The following is a 20,127-nucleotide window of genomic DNA, read 5'->3' as shown; positions in this document are numbered from 1 at the left end:
TCCTGTTCTTTATCTCTCCGGAAGCATGAACCCAGGATCATTATGGGGTTTTCCATAGTTTTTTTGTTTGCTTGTTTGTTTTCAGAATTCTGTGTTTATTCTTGTTATCTTGAAATTTTATGAGGCTATGGAAAAATCATCTTCCCATGAGTGTTTAACTTCCCCCCCTATTTCTCATCTTTTTTGTGTGTTTGTATGTTGAAGTATATATTTTTCTTCTGAAATTGTTATTTAAGCAATGATGGCTCTTATATTTTAAAATATATTCTTAACCAATGAATGCAATATATTCTCAACTTGCTTCTAGAAAGAATAAAAAAAAAGTGACTTGTAATTCAATGGGTATATTGGTGCTTTTACTACATGACCTCAGCCTCCTTTGAGTTCTGTATGTACCTTGGTCTGTCATCGTATTAGTAAGAATAATGAATGATGCTTGCTAAAACCGGCATTCCCCAAATTTACAGGGCCTTCACCCAGTGGAATTTGTTTTGTTTTCTTTTTGCTTAAAGGTCTATGCAAAAATATCTCCCCCATGCAGGAGGGGTGACTCCAGAAGAGCAGAATACAATACCCCAGACATTCTACTGCTGCCACAAAAAGTGAGAGAGGAAGATTGTTTGTGGAAGAGTTAGTGATTTAAGCCAAGCTGCAAAGTATGGATGTTTCTGATTCTAGTCCACTCTTCACAACTAGTCCTCTGGCCTATGTAGGTTCAGAGGAACTGGGAACTATAATCTTCCTATTCTCACAATAAGATAAAAGGTCTGGTAAATCTCTATGTTGCCTTTGCTACAGCTGGATTTAAAAAAAAATCAGCTATCTGCTGATACTCTGGGGTCCTGGGTGTTCATGAATAAATAACATGTTGATGGTTACCTGTAACTGATCAACAATTTCTTTGGCCAGATGTAGCCTCTTTACCATGATAGTAACTGAATGCCCAACCTCTGTTTGTGGATGTGGTATGTGACTGGCAAACTTTACTCAAAAAATAAGCAACCTGGAAATCTGTTTGCTGGAAGCCACTATCTTGTAGGATAATGGTTTAATTCCTTTGAAGTTTTTTTTTTTTTTCTGACTTCATGTTCTAAGTATTTTCTTTAAACATCTACACTTGGAAGGAGACTGAGACTCAGCTGCCAGAAGTAAAAGGGCATTTCATTCATTCATCACCTCTTAAATTCCTTTCCAAAACCCAGGGGGACCTCTGAAGGTAACAAACTCTTAAAACAGAGCTGTGTCACCTACTTCTCCTCTCCCTGTACCGAGCCCTTGCTCTTTTCATTCTGATTTATATATCACACTGGCCATACCCACCTTCGCTCTTTCAGAATCTCATTACCCTTACTTTTCTAAGATTTCTCTTCCAGTAGTTGGCAGTCAACTCTCTTCTGTTGTTGCATCAAAACTTGCATTTTGATTGCTCCTTGCCGTGTGAGTGTGTATGTGTGTGTGTGTGTGTGTGTGTGTGTGTGTGTATGTGTGGGTGTTAAGATGACAGTGCTTTTCTTGAGTCTATCATCTTTAACTAAAAACTGTGGTTTTCACTTAGCAACAAAGGCTTTTCCATGCTAATCTAGTCATGTTCTGCATCATGAAGTGATGTCATAATGCTTGCTTTGAAATAGAAGGAATATGTCTCTCTCTTTTGTATAGTTTACCAACTAACTCTCTCTGGTTGAATCTTTCTATAGCTTGACTATTACCTCTTTAGAGAGAGAGAGAGAGAGAGAGAGAGAGAGAGAGAGATATCAGAGCATCACTCTGGCATATGTGGTTCCAGGGATTGAATTTAAAAATTGACAGAGGATCTTCTTGCTTGATCATTGATCCACCTCACTGGCTTCTCAATATTGTTTTTATGTTGTTGTTCAGTCAGAAACAACTCTGTGAAGGTCGTTCTTGTTCATTAGGTGGTTGAGGGTTTTCCTATGTCAAATGTCTTGATGGAGAATTTCTGACTCAGAACTTTTTTTATGTTTATTGAAAATTGCCTCCCACAGATAACATCCTTCATTATGGTACTTACTGTGACTTTCTCCTGTCAGTCAACCAACAGTAAATGATAATATTAAAAGCAATCTACTGAGTTTATTTATATCAGTAGCACTTACAAGACACAACAGTGTGTCTGGGTTTCCTCAACTGTAAGTGATGGCTTTGCTCATATGTGAAATATAAAGAATTGAAACACATGAACTTCAAAAGGAAGAGTAAGTTGTCATTAAGATTTTATTAGAACAGGAGGCTGGGTGGTGGTGCACCCGGTTAAGCAGTACTAAGTGCAAGGACCCACTCAAGCCCCCACCTCCCACATGCAACAGGGAATGCTTTACCAGTGGTGAAGATCTGCAGGTGTCTCTCTTTCTCTCTCCCTTTCTATCTCTCTACCATCTTAATTTCTCTGTCCTATCGAATAAAATGGAACCAAAAAAAAAAAAAAAGAAAGGAAGGGTAAAAAGGCTGCCAGAAGCAGTGGATTCAGGGTTCAGGCACTGAACCCCAGTGACAACCCTTGAGACAATAAAAAAAGATTTATTGCAATTATGATGTTGTTATTTTTGGTGGGGGGAAGGACACAGAATTTAAGTGGTGAGGATTAACAATTCCTCTGTAATCTGATAATCTTGTAGACCTTTCTTAGATTACTAATGACAAAAAGTTTTTAAAAATGTGGTCTAGGTACTGGAGTCTTGTAAAGACTAAGCATGTACCTCTGACAAAGTAAATTTCAATAAAATTTACCTTAAAATTATACTTATATAAAATGAACCACCTGGGGATTTCGGCAATAGCGCTGCAGGTTAAGCGCACTTGGTGCAAATCACAAAGCCTCTGGTTCCTCACCTGCACGGGAGTCGCTTCACAAGCGGTGAAGCAGGTCTGCAGGTGTCTATCTTTCTCTCCCCCTCTGTGTCTTCCCTTCCTCTCTCCATTTCTCTTTGTCTTATCCAACGACAACATCAACAGCAACAATAATAACCGCAACAATAAAAGACAACAAGGGCAACCAAAAAAGGGAATAAATAAATACATATTTTTAAAAATGAACCACCTGTTTTTCAGGTTGTTCTGAGGATTAAACAATAGCATGTGTGTAAAAATAATAAATAAATAAAAAGATGTTTTAAGAAAGAGTCCAGGAAGTGGCACACCTGGGCCAGCACACATATTACAGTATGCAAGGACCTGAGTTCAAGCCTCTGGTCCCTGCCTGCAGCGGGAAAACTTCTTGAGTGGTGAGGCAGGGCTGCAGGTATCTCTCTGTCTCTTTTTCTATATCTATGCTCTCTCCCCTCTGAATCTCTCTCTGTCCTATCCAATAATAAATAAAATATTTATAAAATAAAATAACATAGAAGTTACAAGTATATCGTTAATATACATTAAGTTAAGTAGTATTGTTAAGTAGTATTAAGCTGGGTTAAGTAGTCTTGTTCTCTCCCCCCAATTCAGTGCTCTTGAGTGCAAAAGGAATCAGAATCCCAAAGCTGGGAGGGCAGGGTGGGGAGGGGGCAGCAAAGAAATCATGTAGACAGCATCTGAGCTCTAGGGCAGGAGCAAAATCGACCCATCACTGAAGAAGATCAAAGAGACCAACAAAGAACTGGCCTCAGGGAATTTGCTTCCTCTTGGCCAAGCATTAGGATTTCCTTTTGATTACAGCTCTGAACATCTGTGTGTACCATTCATTCACAACTGCAGTCATCTCTTTCCTGCAGGCCACCTCTGTGGCTAAGTGATTTTCTGTTCACCCTCCCCCTCCCTCTGAGCTTACATAAAGATGCTAGCATGCGACAATATATGAATAAATCTTCACACAAAGTTGTGAATGCGATCCAGGAAGATCGAGAGACACGTTTCTGTTGCATCTAAGAACAATGCAGTTTCTGATAACAAGTTGGTCTGAGAGGAGGCATGGTGTTCTGAGCAGAATAAAGAGGGAAAAAAACTAGGGTAATAGACCTTGTAGGTGGTTGGGGTTGGGGTGTTAAAATTAGACATGGAAAGGTGAAAATACAGTAATTGAAAAGTTAAGCCCTGACGTTATAGGATAAGGAGAACTGGGCCTGAACAAGTGGAATGATTATCCAGATGTGCATTCACCTCGGCTTTGAAATTTTCTGTGAATTTGCAACTTGGGAGTGAAATATCAGCATTGTACATCAACAGCTTTCTTTTCTTCTTTCTTTTTTTCCTTTCCTTCCTTTCCGCCACTCTTGAACACGCCCTCACTAGTTAAATGAAGTCGTTGTCATACAGGTATGTTCAGCTCTCAAACACAATGGATCAGGAACAATTGTTATTAGATGGACTGCAGCTTTCCTTGTGTCCTGCTTTGCTTCCTACATCCGTGACCTGAAACCAACTCTGAGCATCCCGCATGTATTCTTTCATGAAATGAATGAGCTGGGTAAGTATAAATAGCTTTTCTGAATTTGTACCCATCTGGTTTTGTATTTCTCTGCTGGAGAGAGGTACTGAATAATCAAGATTAAACAAATAATCAAGCCAAAAAGGTTTATCATGTTCATCAGAGACTCTCAGAGTGAGGTTCTCTAGATCCATTTTCTTCAGCACTTGAGTTCCGACCCTGCTTCTCTCACGACTGTAAGAGTGTCAGGTGAGAACGATGACTTCACTTGAGAACAAAAGCTTCCATCCCCAAATGTATAATGGGCTGATATTAATGAATGATGATGAATTATGATGAATTATGGACTTAAGAATAGGCTGGAGAGACTTATTTACATCAATAGCTCCCAATTAAGTCATCCAAAGAGGAATTTTTATGTCAATTAATTCAGGAGGTTCAAAAATGACAGTAATCATTTTACTTATCCAGTCTAAAAGGCAATCACTAATGCTTTGTAATCATTTTCTGTGTTAAGAGTCATGGGTCCTCCCTCTTAGAAACTTGATTGGCCAGTACCAATCCTTTAAAAAGATTCTCAGAATCACTCTGCCCACAGTCCTTTCACCTGCATGCCCTCCTATTCTTCCTTTTATTTATTTTTTCTTTTTCTATTAATGATGTAATATTGATTTACAGAAATATGAGACAACAGGGGTGAAATTTCACACTGTTCCCACAACCAGAGTTCTGTGTCCCCATTCCCTCCACTGGAAACTGCAGTATTCTCCCAGGGTCACAGATGTGGAATAACTACTATTCCTATATCTATATTTATACTATATGCCCATTTTTTTTCCTATGGTCCTGCCCTCTCTTCCTTTCTAAGTCACACCTATATCTATTCCTACTTCCAAATGTCCTTCCTTTTTTTTCTCTTCTCTGCAGGTCTTGATGGAACTGGAGTTCAGAACCCTCTGGTCATCTTTCCTTAATGTTTGTCCCCTTCTGGGTATATGGATCAGAATTCTTTTGAGGGTGCAAAAGGTGAGAGTTCTGGATTCTGTAACTGCTTCTCTGCTAGACATGGACTTCTGCAAAAATTAAGCTGTTTATTTTTTTCTTTTTCATATTTATTTCATTTCCCCTCTCATATTTATTAAACAGTGATTTAAAAGATTGTTAGTTAATAGGGGTATATATCACTTCTCGGCCTTTTGGCTAAGATCAAGTGTAGTTAATAGGGGTATATATTAACACCATTCCCACCACCAAAGGTTTGTATCCCTACACCCATCCCCCAACAGTGGAGCTGAAAATATATCCTCCCTTTTCCAGAGATTTTTTTTTCTTTGTTGCAATAATCCAAACAGTCAAATTCTCCTTTGCATTTCCCTTTGTTCTTCTTTCTCAACTTCTGCATATGAGTGGGATCATCCCATACTCCTTTTCTCTTTCTGTCTTATCTCACTTAACATAATTTCTTCTAGCTCCATCCAAGATGAGTCAAAAAGGTGGATTCATTGTTCTTCATAGCTGAGTAGTATTCTATTGTGTATATAGACCACACTTTCTCAGCCACTTATCTGTTGTTGGGCACCTGGGTTGTTTCCAGGTTTTGGTTATTATGAATTGTGCTGCTATGAACGTAGATGTACACATATCTTTTTGGATGGGTTTCTTTAACCCTTTAGGATATGTACCTAGGAGAGGAATTACTGGGTCATATGGAATTCCATCTCTAGCCTTGTGAGGGTTCTCCAGGCTGCTCTCCACAGAAGATGGGCCAATTTACATTTCCACCAGCAGCGCAGGAGAGTTTCTTTGCCCCTACAACCTCTCCAGCATTCCTGGTTGCTGCTGTTTCTGATATATGATATTCTTACTGGGGCGAGCTGGTATCTCACTGTTGTCTTTATTTACATTTCTCTAGCAATCAGTGACCTGGAATAATTTTTCATATATCTGTTGGCTTTTTGTATTTCTTCTGTAGTGAATATTCTGTTTATTTATTTTATTTTAATGAGATAAAAAGATAAAAAGAGAGAGGAAGAGAGAAAAGGATAGAGAGAGGTGACAGGGAGGGGGAGGGAGGTGAGAGAGGGAGGGAGGGAGAAAGAGAGAGAGAGGGAGAGAGAGAGAAAGAGAGAGAGAGAGAGAGAGAGAGAGAAGGGGACACTGCTCTGGGTTACTGTAGTGGTAGTGCTGGGAATTGAACCTGGGAATTCAGAGCCTCAGACATGAGAATCTAGCATAACCATCATGCTGCCTCACAGCCCCATGCCCGTGTTTCTTGCCCTACCTTTTCTTGGAATATAGATCCTAGGGCCTGGCTCTTCCTTCTGAAGGTATGGTGACTTTCACTTACCTCAGTATCTTCCTTCCTCCTTCCCTCTTTTTTTTTCTCTTTGTCCCGTCCCTTCCTTCCTCCCTCCCTCCCTTTCTTCTTTCCTTCTCCATCCCTCCCTTTTTGCCTCTATACTTTTCTTTTCTCTCTCCCTTGCTTCCTTTCTTTCTCTTGCTATCATTTCTTTTCCCTCCTTCCCTCTTTCCTTCCTCTCTTTTTTCTTTTATGTTTCCCCTTCCTCCCTCCTCATATTCATTTTTGTCCATCTCATTCTGTGTTTGCCATATTCAGGTTGCATTTTATTTAGCATCGTAGATAATGCTACTTATCTCTATCAGCACATCTTAAGAATGCTGTCCATCTCACCACCTACTGCCTCCTCATTTAATTTGTGCACTGTCCTTGCCTGCTTTCCTGTCCCTGTTTACCCACTGTACTACTCTCAAATAATATGCTATGTGCACACCACAGATATTTTTTAATTCCTTCTTTCACTGGTTTTCCATTTCACTGATGTGTTTGAAATCTACACCAGTTATCTGCTCCCAATGTCTTCATTCTTTAATGTTTACTTCTTATCCTTTACTTTTCTGGCACTTGGGAAACTGTTAGCAGGAGACATGGGAGTTCACCTGCCCTCAACAATTCTCTCCTATTAGTGAAAATACTATGACAGGTGCCTCTTCTTCTTAATGTTTTCTTGGGTTGTTGTTAGTTTTTTATTATACTTTCATTATGCCTAGAGGTAATGGCCACACCTGGAGTTTTCTTTAATGAAACTTTCAGAAGTGGTGTGTGTGTGTGTGTGTGTGTGTGTGTGTGTGTGTGTGTGTGTGTGTGTCACATGGTGACACTGCCTTGTATTGTAAAACTTGTCTCAGATAGTTCACTGAGGATGTGAAGAAGGGTTTAGAGAAAGAAGAGAGACGTATCATTGGTATCTTATTTGATTAACTTATTCACTTATTAGAGGTACCTTTTAAATATTCCTACTTTTCTGTATTAAAAAAATGTGGTGCCAAAGACTTAAGAAGCCATGCTCAGGGACTTCTGGAGACAGGATATGAAGTAGGAGCCATTTCAGATCATGTTTCTGATAAACTAGTGGGAAAAAGTAAAATCACTTGAAAAATCAACAAAATACAACCAGGATCTCTCCAGAAATTCCCTAAGCCAGAAGCACCAAATTGTGGATGCCAATATGATTCCATCCTGACCTCCCTGGGCAAGTGACCTCACTAATGTGTCCCAGAATCTCACCTCTCCAGAGCCCTACACCACTAGGGAAAGATAGAAACAGGCTGGAGGTATGGACCCATTTATCAAAATCCATATTCAGTGCAGAAGTAATTACAGAAACCAGAACTTCCAACTTCTGCACTCCATAAAGAATTTTAGTCCATATTTTAGAGGGGAAAATGTTAGGGGAAGATGACCAGAGGGCGATGACCTCCAATTTTATCAGGACCTTGAGAAAAAAGAGCGGGGTGGGGGGTGGGGAAAGATACTCAGAGGTAGTAGGTGTGAGTTAGAAAAGAAAGTGAATTGTACCCCTGTTATATTACAATCTTGTTAATCATTAATGAATCACTACGACAAGTTAAGAAAAAAGAAAATAAAGCAAGGCAAGCCATAGAGAAACATATAGATAGATAGTTTTAGAAATAATAGTCAATCCATATCTGTGTACTTAGGAAAATCACTACAGTATCTTCCTTTTTTCTTTTTTTTTTAATCTTTTTTTTTTTTTTTTTTTTTTTTTTTTTTACCAGAACACTGTTCAGTTCTGGCTTATGGTGGTGTGGGTGATTGAACCTGGGACATTAGAATCTCAGGCATGAGAGTCTGTTTGCATAACCATTATGCTATCTACCCTCCACCCAGTTACTATAGTTTCTAATGGAGGGAATGGTGACACAGAGTTCTAGTGTGCAAGTATTCCTTTATTATTTTATAATTCTGTAAGTAGATACAAAATCACTAATAATTTTTAACATTTATTTATTTATTCCCTTTTTTTTTGCCCTTGTTGTTTTATTGTTGTAGTTATTATTGTTGTCTGTCTTCATTGTTGGATAGGACAGAGAGAAATGGAGAGAGGAGGGGAAGACAGAGAGGAGGAGAGAAAGACACCTGCAGACCTGCTTCACTGCTTGTGAAGTGACTCCCCTGCAGGTGGGGAGCTGGGGGCTCAAACCGGGATCCTTAAATCTGTCCTTGTGTTTTGTGCCACGTGCACTTAACCTGCTGAACTACCGCCCAACTCCCACTAATAATTTTTTTAAAACGTGGTGCCAGAGAATAAACCCAGGGCCTCATACCTATTATTAAGTCAATTTATATGCTCCATTTTTTAAAAGGAGAGTGAGGAAGATGTCAGGAGAAAAAGAGAAGGAACTAAAGCACTATTTCACCCTCCATGAAGTTCTCTCAGAGCTGAACATAATGCCTTCATGGGATGCTAGGTTGTAAACCATGACCTCAAGCATAATGAAGCATATTATACACCTGTTGAGCCACCTTCTGAACTTTCAGACTTTTCAAAATTCTTAGCAAGGTGTGGAGTTTTATTCCTCCAAAGACTACACCCTCGCCAAGCAGGAATTCCTAGAGAACTCAAACTGCTCCTTTTGTTTTCATTAAGCATTGAATCATAGCAAATAAAATATCCATGTTTTTCTGATTAGAGATATTGCATTTAAATATATTTCAAATATAGATAGAGCTTTTATCTTAGCCAAAAGGATAAGAATTTATGAGTATTTTAATGAATAAGAATTCTCAGACATACTTAGCTAAGCTGATCTTTAACACTACAAAAATGAAGCAACAATATCTATAGGAAACCTCTAGCATAAGGAATTAAGGTAGAATTATGTAGCTATGTCTTATTTGGGTCAGTTCTATCTTTTTTTTTCTTTGCCTCCAGGGTTATTGCTGGGGCTTAGTGCCTTCACTATGAATCTACTACTCCTTGAATTCCATCTTTTCCCCATTGTTCTTGTTGATGCTGCTCCTGCTGTTATTGGATAGGAAAGAGAGAAACGAAGAGAGGAGAGGAAGACAGAGAGAGGGAGAGAAAGATAGACATCTGCAGACATGCTTCACTGTTTGTGAAGTGACTGCCCTGCAGTTGGGGAGCCAGGGGCTCCAACTGAGATTCCTGCTGCAGGCCCTTGAACATTGTTCTATGTGCACTTAATCTGGTGCACCACTACCCAGTCCCCTGGATCATTTATTTTATTAACTTTTGACTGTTTCTTGCCCTTTATTAAACTAACTGATGCTCCTTGGACAATACTCATAGAAATCTTTTTTTTTCTTCTTTGGTATAAACCTGAACTTTTTTTCCCCTAGTTCCTAAATTCTACAAGACATTCTGATTGTGTTCAATCTAAAGTCTCCTTCTGTCTGTCTGTCTGTCTCTCTCTCTCTCTCTCACTGTGTGTGTGTATGTATGTGTGTGTGTGTGTGTGTGTGTGTGTGTGTGTGTGTGTATGTGTATTTGCTTGTGTGTCTTGTTTTATTATAATCAATTCTATGGACAATTTGTTTCTCTGGATTTTTTCTTAGAATCTTGTTTTATTTTTAGAATCATAAAATCTCAGTGTTCACAGAATAAATGATTTCTTAATAATAACAATTTCAAATAAATTGCATTTCAAGATCTTATGGATAGGCTGTTTCAGTCAGTCATCACTGATAATTGAGCCCATGTGTGGAGGTGGCTCTGCATATCTTCATCCCAACCCAGAGGAATTTTGACATCATTTCAACCCAGATAAGCATCTGTCTACAACAATCCTTGGACATAGTAAATATCAAGTGCATGCTTAGTAATGACATCCTTAATACTTGATTGTACTTTGATTCAATTAACTTTGGCTCTATTTTTCTCTTAGTCATATTCCCTGGTCTCTTCCCCACTTTGCCTTTGAACAATATTTGGTTTCACTTAAGAGATGCTTAATGCACAGAGTCATTTGAGAAGTTGGGGATGATCCATTCTGTGAAACTACTTTTACCTTTCAACTATTTAATATTCCTAAGAATAAAATATATATATATGCTAACAGAAACAAAATTATGGTTTTTGTTTGTCCAACACTCTTTTGAGGAATGAAATTTAAAAAAAAACTTTCATCTCTTGCTCCCTATGCTATGCTTTTCTTATTTCTCTATCCACAGGGGAAGCAAAACCAAACATTTACTGTGATAAGACACAACAACATAATTAAGAACTTGGGAGCCAGACTTCCAGGCTTGGTCTCTTGGCTCCATTACTTATTAATCTTGTGAACAGGAGCAGAATTATCTAATCCATCTGTGCTTGGTTTTTCTTATCTGTGGTGTGGGGGTGATGATGCAAACACCTGTAGCCTAAGGACTGGCTCAGGATGAAAACGTCAAATGTTTCAACACTAGGAACGGCATCTGTAGAAGAGGAAATGCTAGTAAGATCTTATAAAGAGATTCAGGGTCTCTGCATAAGAGACTGCTGATTTGCCTCTGAGATTCCCCATCTGTGGCATTCTGCAGTAACTTAAAATTCATGTGCTTTATAGGCAGTCCAGGTAAGATTGAAGCCAGATGCCACCTTTGTAGTATGAACCTTGGGCAAGAGAGTTAGTTTGTCCAAATCTCACTGCTCTCTTTTAGTGAAAGAGACAAATTCCATCTACCTCTGGGGACTGTGGAGATTGACTTGAAAGGTGATAATGAATGAAGATAACTAAATGGCATCAGGCATGTCACTTGCCAGAGAGAGAGAAAGAGAGAGAAAATCCATTATTTGTATCTCTCTTTAGATGACCGTGTTTTCAACATACCTTTTTTATTTTCAGTTTGCATGTGAAGTTCATTGTGAAGTTAACCTTTCATCTGACATTTCAGCAGTTCTTACCTGAACCTTTTCCAAATTGCTATGGTTCCAACTTCCCTAGGGCAATATAGTTCACTTATAATCTAGGACATAAATTTTAATACAGCACAAGATTTTACTAGAAGATATAAAGGATTCTTTCTCACATTCTCACTGCCTTACTGAAGAAGCAAGTATAAACACATCTGACAGGTGAAATAATGGTTACTATTGATAACAGTTCTTTGCAAGTCTCCCATTGGAATCTTAGGTGTATGAATAAAAGAAAGTATGCATGTGTGTGTGTGTGTGTGTGTGTGTGTGTGTGTGTGTGTGTGTGTCTGCTTCTATGTGTGTAAGTGTGTGTATGTTGACCTCTCCCTCTTAAACTTGATTTTCCTGCTTTGGGATACCTTGCCCTGGGACTGACAGCAACCAGACACCCCAGTTTTCCACTCTGACTTTCCTTTGACTGACTCTATTTATTTATTTATTTATTTATTTATTTATTTATTTATTTATTTGCTGCCTGCAAAAAAAATGTTTCCACAACCCCAATTAACCACACCTTGAGTTCAGCACACCACCCTTACACCCTGGCTGTTTTGACATTGTTTCTTATTTGCAAGAGTTTGAATAATAGGCCCTTCTTAATAACATTCTAAAATAAATTGCATTTCAGGAGATCTTATCAGTCAATTAATCAGTTCTTCCATGAACTTGGTGTTGAGTCTGTGTGTGGAGGTGGTTCTGAATGTATTTTTTCCAGCCCACGGGAATTTTGAGATCCTTCCAGCCCAGAGACGCATCTGTCTACAACCATGTCTGCACATAGTAAATAATCAAGAAATGTTCACTACTCTTATTATTAATATTATTTTGCACTCATCTACTAGAAGCACCCACTTCTTGTTCATGTTATGAGGTAATGTCTGTTCTGTTTCAAACTTTTTTTCCAACTCTTTTTCTAGATCTACATTCTTGTCCTGTGTCCTTCTCTTCAGAAACAATCCCTCCTTCCTTTTCTCTCTTACCAGAAACCCTCCCAAACCAATACTATAGAAAGGATGGGATTTAACCATAATAATCATTTCAACTACCCCTCTTCTGCTCACTACTTGAAGTTAGTATCTTTTATGTTGAAATTTATAGCTTCGTGTCCTTTGCTGAGCAATATTCATATCAATCCTTCTGCTTCTTGCCATGTATGCTTAATCCACTGTGCTACCACCAGACCCCCGAACCCAATAATCTTATTCAATTATCTGCCAGCTCAAAATAAATTCAAAGGATTTAAAGTCAAACTCATGGATAGCTACTTGGTACACTTTATACCAGTATATTTACCTAAATAATGCAAATTTTGTAAAGCAAATGGAGTATCTTTTTATATTTCCTGCTTCTCCCAATCCATTGCATCGTTTTACACCCCCCCTTTTTTATCTCTATTTGTATTTCTCACTAAATAAGCTACAGAGGGATGTACAGAAGACATAGAGTTACTGTTATTTGAATGAAAGGTGTTTATGTGTATTTATCTATGTTTTACATGTGTTTATGACTGTGTTTTTGTTATGGAAATATCCAAAGAACAGCTCTGAGTTTTACAGCTCTGAGGGTTACAGCTCCAAGGTGCTTCAGCTACAGGATGGAGCAGATCCAAAGGGTCATGGAGGGCAGGGAGATACCTTATGAGCCTACAGAACCTAGCTGGACTTCTACCATGCTAGACTGTCCACGTGAGTTGGAAAACCACTTATATACCCTTCAAGCCAAGCATGGTGTGCATTGATTGGTTACAGGGTGGTTTTGGAAAAGGTACATTTTGATTGGTTACAAGGTAGTTACAAGGTGCACCAATCAGGTGTGTTCAGGTACAAGGGTAATGTGCGAATGGATTGGTCACATTGTGAGTCATCAAGGTACATGTAAGACAAAGGATGAGGTGGATTAGTTACATTCCACACCCAATCCAGGATGCCAAGGTGCAAGTGAATACAAAATGAAGCATACAATTTGGTTAACTGCATTTTGCCAAATGAAAAGATTCAACCGGATTGGTTACATTTATAGTCCCCTAGGTTTGCTGAAATGCAGGAACAGTGGACAACTAGCTATCTATTGTGAAATTGGGGAACATTGTATTTCATTTTGACATTTTGTTTCATTTTCAGTCTGTCATATATATGTTACTTATTTCAGAGAGAGAAATTTTCCCTCTCCTGGTGCCCAAGAATTAAATTCCTCTTATTTCTGTTATCTTTTTTTCTTTAATATCTTCATTTTCCCTGGCTTCACAGATTTCTTACTCTTGACTTTCAGACATAATCAGAATGCAATCATCTTGGGATCAAAGACTTGTCTTAACTCTGCTGATTCCTTTAACCCTGCCCTTGCATTTTTTTTACCCGTATTTGTTTTATTTTATTTTCTGGAAGACAGAATTTGCAAAGAACTACCCCAGCATCAGTGTTGTACTGCCTCCTTTTGTGCTCATTGCCGTCCTGCAGAGGATGGAATCAGGAAAGGCAGGTGTTCTATGCTGAGCCACCTCTCTTCCCTATTACTTGGTCTCTCTTTACAGATGTATTTCTTTAATTGATTGTGAGAACTCACATGATACTATCTGAACTATTTTGCTGTACCACCATAATACACACACACACACACACACACACACACACACACACACACACACACATATATATATATATATTTAATCACAGTCTTCTGTCTCCCAGGGAGCTATTCTCTCTCTCTCTCTCTCTCTCTCTCTCCTTGCTTTATGGGGAAGGTTAATGGTCTATGGTACAGTTGATACATAGGTACACCCTCTCATGTTCTACATGTTTTCTCTTACTGTTCTTGCTAGTTAAGGTCTATATATGAGTGGAATAATTAGCTGTTTACCCCTCTGGCTTATCTGACTCAAGATTGTAACTTCAAGTTTCACCCAAAATATGGCAAAGGCCTTGATGTCATCATTTTTAATAGCCACACAGCAGTCCATTACACATATAGCCCATAGATGGGTGGCCTGTTTCTTTTTTTTTTTTTTTTTTAATTACTAAGATCATCTTTCCTCTCCATCAAGTGTTTTTTTCCCTTCCTTTTCTAAACAATTACCTGCTTTCAGAACTTTTTGTTATTTTTCTTTTACTTATTACTTTGGAGATTTCATCCATTCCAAATATTTTTTAAAATTTTTTTCTTATTTATTTTCCCTTTTTTGTTGCCCTTGTTTTATTGTTGTTGCAGTTATTATTGTTGTTGTTGTTGTTGGATAGGACAGAGAGAAAAGGAGAAAGGAGGGGAAGACAAAGGGGGAGAGAAAGACAGATACCTGCAGACCTGCTTCACTGCCTGTGAAGTGATTCCCCTGCAGGTAGGGAGCCTGGGCTCAAACCGGATCCTTATTCAGGTCTTTGTCCTTCATACCACATGCACTTAACCTGCTGTGCTACAGCCTGGCATCCAAACATTTTGATTAATCTCTTTACAATAAACATAGGTTTGTCTTAGTTCAGATGCCTCACTAAAAATTCAGCCTTTCCTTAGTACCTTTCTTCCATTGAGTTAAACCATCATAACATCATAATCACAACTCTAGATCACACATAGCTTCCTTTCTCATAAGCCAATACTTGTGGTTTTGCCTTTTTTTCCTTTTCTTTTTCTTTCTTTCTTTCTTTCTTTCTTTCTTTCTTTCTTTCTTTCTTTCTTTTTTTTTAAGGGTAGCAGGAGGGAGATCATATTAAGTAGCAGAGTTCTCCCTAGAGAGAGATTTATTGACTTATTTAATGAGTCACTTTCACTGAAGGGGGGTGGGTGAGGGGAAACATCAGAAAGGATTTAGCCTGAGAGAGGTGATCCCAGAATTGCTTTCTAAGTGAAAAAATGGCCCACTATCAGTCTTGTGTTGCTGGATGTGCTCTCCAAGAACTGAATCGTCTGGGACAATAATGAGGATGGGTGTGGTTGTGGAAAGAAAGAGGAGGGGAAAAAAAAAGCTGGCACCCAAAATGGAAATTTGGCAAGAGAATAGGCAAGGATTTAATGAAGCTTCATTCTGCCACGCACACTATGAAGTTTTTGTCTCTTGGAACGCTTCAGGAAAAACAAGACTGAATCTCACTGATTCAAAGTGATGTAACACTATTGGACTTTTCTTGCTCACTCTTAGTGGTTTCTTGTTGTTCAGACCCAATATTTTAAAATGATATATATTTTTTCTTTTTCTTTTTCCTTATATTTATTTATTCCCTTTTGTTGCCCTTATTGTAGTTACTATTGTCCTTGTTATAGATGTCATCATTGTTGGATAGGACAGAAAGAAATGGAGAGGGGGGAAGACAGAGAGGGGGAGAGAAAGATAGACACCTGCATATCTGTTTCACCGTCTGTGAAGCAACTCCCCTGCAGGTGGGGGCAGGGGGCTCGAACCGGGATCCTTTTGCCTGTCCTTGTGCTTTGTGCCACATGTGCTTAACCCTCTGCGCTACTGCCCAACTTCCTTGAAAGGATATCTATATTTTTCTATATTTTTCATTTACACTTTTATTTTGGTATATTTGATAAATAAGTCTCATACTTAGAATTTAGTACTTGGTGAGCGTTGACAGTTGTAACCACCCAGGAATCCTTTCCCCAAATGAAGATAGTAAATTTGCATGCTGATTCCATAGGTTATCTTGTCCCTCCCTCTATCTAGCTCCATTCACTTGTTGTGAGACAACTGTTCTCGCCTTCTCTCGCTTCTCCAATTTGGGAGTCTACAAAGTTTTGATGAATGTTGCGTTTCTGTGTGGAACTGTCATTTCTTTGTACATATGTTGAGGAGTGGAACACCCGGTTCATGTATAGGTAAAGACTGAGTGTTTCTTTTTAAGTTGCAACTTTGTTTTATAAATCAATCATAAACATTTTACACATTCACAAGTAGTGTGTGAACAGTTTGAATTTCTCTACCTCCTCACCATAACATGAATACACAGCATGGCCATTTTTCTAATTGAGTCATTGGAGTTTGTGGAATAATTCCTCTGCATTTCTCTAACGACTACTGATGTTGAGAGAACATTGTTCCATGTGCTTATTTGTTCACTTATATCTTCATCTTCTGGAGTGAAGTGTCTGTTTCAACCTTTTATGTCTTTTTCATCAGGTTGTCTTCTTAGTGTAGGGCTGTAGGAATTCTTTATAAAGCCTAGTTATAATATTTATTAAACATATGCTTTACAAATATTTTGCCTAGTTGGTAAATTGGGTGTCTTTTCAGTATAATTTTTATCTCTTCAGATTTTAGAAGAGATCACTGCGCAGCATCTGTGATACTGGGGCTTGAACTGGGTTCTCAAACATGCAAATCCTGCGCTCTGCCACTGACATATCCAATTTTAGTATTTTGGCTGTGTTCAATTCTGTTCTTTTTTTTTCTTTTATAGTTCTTGTGCTTTGAGCTTTGCTTATATATCGTTGGCCAACTCAAGCCCAGTAAGATTTTATCCTTTTTTTTTTGCTAGATTTATATTTTCAGCATGCTCAGTTATATTTCTTATGTATCTGAGAGAGTTTTTATAGGTAGTAGAAGGTAAAGATTAAGCTTTTTATTATCATTTTAGATAGAAGGAGTCCATTACTCTGGACCACTGCTTACAAAACTGTCGTCTTTCCAGCTTTGTTGACATTCAATTGTCTAAACATAGGTGGCTCTATTTTTTGAATTCTCTTTTCTATTCCAATTATTGGCATAAAGTTGTTAGTAATATTTTTACCATACTTTTAATATGTGGAGAATTTATAGTAAATATTTTTCCTCTCATTCATGGTATAGATAACTTGTGTATTTTCTCTTTTTTTTCATGATTAGTGAATCAATTTTATTGATCTTCTCAAACATTTTTTGGTCTCACTAATTTTTTCTGCTGGCTTTGTTTTCTCTTATATTGATTTTTGGCCATGATGTTTATTGCTTTCTTTCTTCAGATGTCTTTTAGATAAATTTTGTTTTAGCTGCTTAAGAAAGCATCTGAGGTCTTTGGTAGAAAACTTTCCTTACGTTTTATTAGGCTGTTGGTTGCATTTTTGCATAGCAAACCATAGAAAAAATATGTCATGACTTTTCCAATAACCCAAGAGTTTCAAATGATGGAGTTTTCCAAGACCAACCCTGGCTCAGTGATTCACTGTAAGGACTCACAAAATTTAAAGTGTCAGTAAATCCATGATTATAGTTTATTACAGTGAAGGGGAACAGTAAAGTCAGCGAAGGAAGGAAGCACCCAAAGCTTACATGGGAGAACTCAAGTCAACTTCCAGTTGTTCTCTCTTTTTTATTTTTTTATGTTTTATTGGTGATTTAATATTGATGTACAAATTTATAAGATTATAGAGGTCTAACACCACACCTCCTCCCACCACCACCAGTTTGTGTCCCATTTTTTTCCACTGGAAACTACAATAGTTCTCCCAAAATCACAGATATGGGGTGGCTGTTATTTATATAACTATTTATATTTATGTTTATTTGCCCATTTTTTCCCTATGTCCCTGACTTCTCTTCCTTTTTGAGTCATACCACAGCGATCGCTACTTCTGAATGTCCTTCCTTTTCCCCTCTTCTTTCTCTAGGTCCTGATAGGATTAGAGTTCAGAGTTCTCTGATCATCTTCTAACATATACCTCTCTGTGAGTATGGGCCAAAGTTCTTTATAGGGTGCAGAAAGTGGGAGGTCTGGATTCTGTAATTGTTTTTCTACTGGATATGGGTATTTACAGGTCAATCGATAGCCCCAACCTTTTTCTATCTTTTCCTTGTAGGGTAGGGCTCTGGAAAGGTAAGTTTCGGACACAAACATTGGTGAAGTCATCTGCCCAGGGATTTCAGGATGAAATCATAGAAGCATCTACAATTTGTTGGCTGTGGCTTAGTGAGTTTCTGGAGAGATTCTGCTTGTATTTTCTTGAGTTTTCAGGTGATTTTTAAAATTATTTTATTATTATTTTTTCTAGTTTATCAAGAATGTGATTTGAAATAGCTCTTACTCCATAGTCACACCTCTATAAGTCCTAGTTCTCTCTTAATTGAATCATTCAGACAGTACATTTCTTCGAGCCACAGCCAGTGATAATATGCATGTGGTTTTGCCAGCCGGGGATATTCACCAGAGCCTTGGTTTCCTGTGTTTTTATTGGGAGTGGGACAGACACACAGTTTAGTTCAAAATCCCTAACTTCAGTTTTTTTTTTTTTTTTTTTTATCTTTTCTTGTTACTAGGGTTTCACAACTCTAGGCTCTTTTTCAGGTAGACAGAAGCAAAGAGAGACAGATGGAAAGACACCACAACACTAAAGTTTCCTTCAGTGCAATGGAGCCAGGCTCTGGCCTGGGTTATACACATGACAGAGCAAGCAAGCAATCTAGCTGCATCTCTGGTGTAAATTATTGCTATCACAGACTGCCTGGCACCCTCTGAGATCACCAGGTAAATAATGCCACTCTAACTACGTGAAATATTGCAAGAGCTTAATCATAACCAGCCCGCCTCCCAAATCTTCATCTGTAATATTCTTGTCTTTAGGTTCATAATTAGGCAACAATTTGTTCTTCTTTATATCTTAACTCTTTTTCTGCCATCAGGTTCCAGATGCTATCATGATGCCAACCTGACTTCCCTGGGCAAATGACCCCACCAATGTGTCCTCGAGCCCCACCTCCTCAGATCCCTACCCCCACTAGGGAAAGAGAGAGACAGGCTGGGAGTATGGATCAACCTGCCAATGCCCATGTTCAGCAGAGAAGCAATTACAGAAGCCAGACCTCCCACCTTCTGCACTTCATAATGATCCTGGGTCCATGCTCCCAGAGGGATAAAGAATAAGAAAGCTATCAAAAGAGGGGATTGGATACAGAGTTCTGGGAGTGGGAATTGTGTGGAAATTGTACCCCATTTATCCTATATTTCCATTTTATAAATAAAAATTAAACGAAATTCAGGTTACTCTTCATTTTAATGTTGTTAGCAGGGTTATTGTAGGATGCCTTCATTCTTAGTTAACTCTTTTTTTTTTTTTTAGATAGAGGATGAAATGATGAGAGATAGAGAAGGAGAAAGCAGTAGAGAAGTAGAATGAGAAAAAAAAAAAAAAAAAGGACACCATACAATTGGAGCTTTCTCCGTACAGTTTTTTTCCAGTGGTAGACAGGGGCTCTTATCTTGGCCAGTGTACATGATAAAGTGTGCACTCTACTCTCTGCAGGTCTATCTGTTTCTCTGTCTGTCATCTATCTATCTCTCTATCATCTATAATGAGATATAGGAGGGAGGGCGGAAGGGGAGAGAGAGGGAGAGGGAGAGGGAGAGAGAAGAGAGAGAGAATATTCAGGTTCTGCCTAGCTCTACCATAAGGGCATGCCAGGGATCAAAACTGCAACCTCTGGGTTTTCAGGCATGCAGGAAAGTACCCTGACAGGTTAAGCTATAAATTCTTTTGTTTAGTTGTAGTTTTAATACTGTGTTTTCAAGTTAATTAATATTTTGTTTGGCATTGTCTAAGATGCCA

General features: G+C 38.4%; 1 long non-coding RNA gene across 1 annotated transcript; it reads left to right on the top strand.

Moving 5' to 3' along the window:
* The first annotated feature begins 4,319 nt into the window (after nucleotides 1-4,319).
* LOC132539806 (uncharacterized) lies at nucleotides 4,320-18,252 on the top strand. Its single transcript, XR_009551100.1, has 3 exons — nucleotides 4,320-4,417; nucleotides 5,306-5,404; nucleotides 18,196-18,252. It is a non-coding gene; the product is annotated as an uncharacterized LOC132539806 (long non-coding RNA).
* Nucleotides 18,253-20,127: the final 1,875 nt, after the last annotated feature.

This window comes from Erinaceus europaeus, chromosome 8, assembly GCF_950295315.1.
Source record: "Erinaceus europaeus chromosome 8, mEriEur2.1, whole genome shotgun sequence".
Taxonomy (NCBI): Eukaryota; Metazoa; Chordata; class Mammalia; order Eulipotyphla; family Erinaceidae; genus Erinaceus; species Erinaceus europaeus.
The sequence above is the reverse complement of the archived record's forward strand: the minus strand, read 5'-3'. Positions and strand labels throughout refer to the sequence as shown.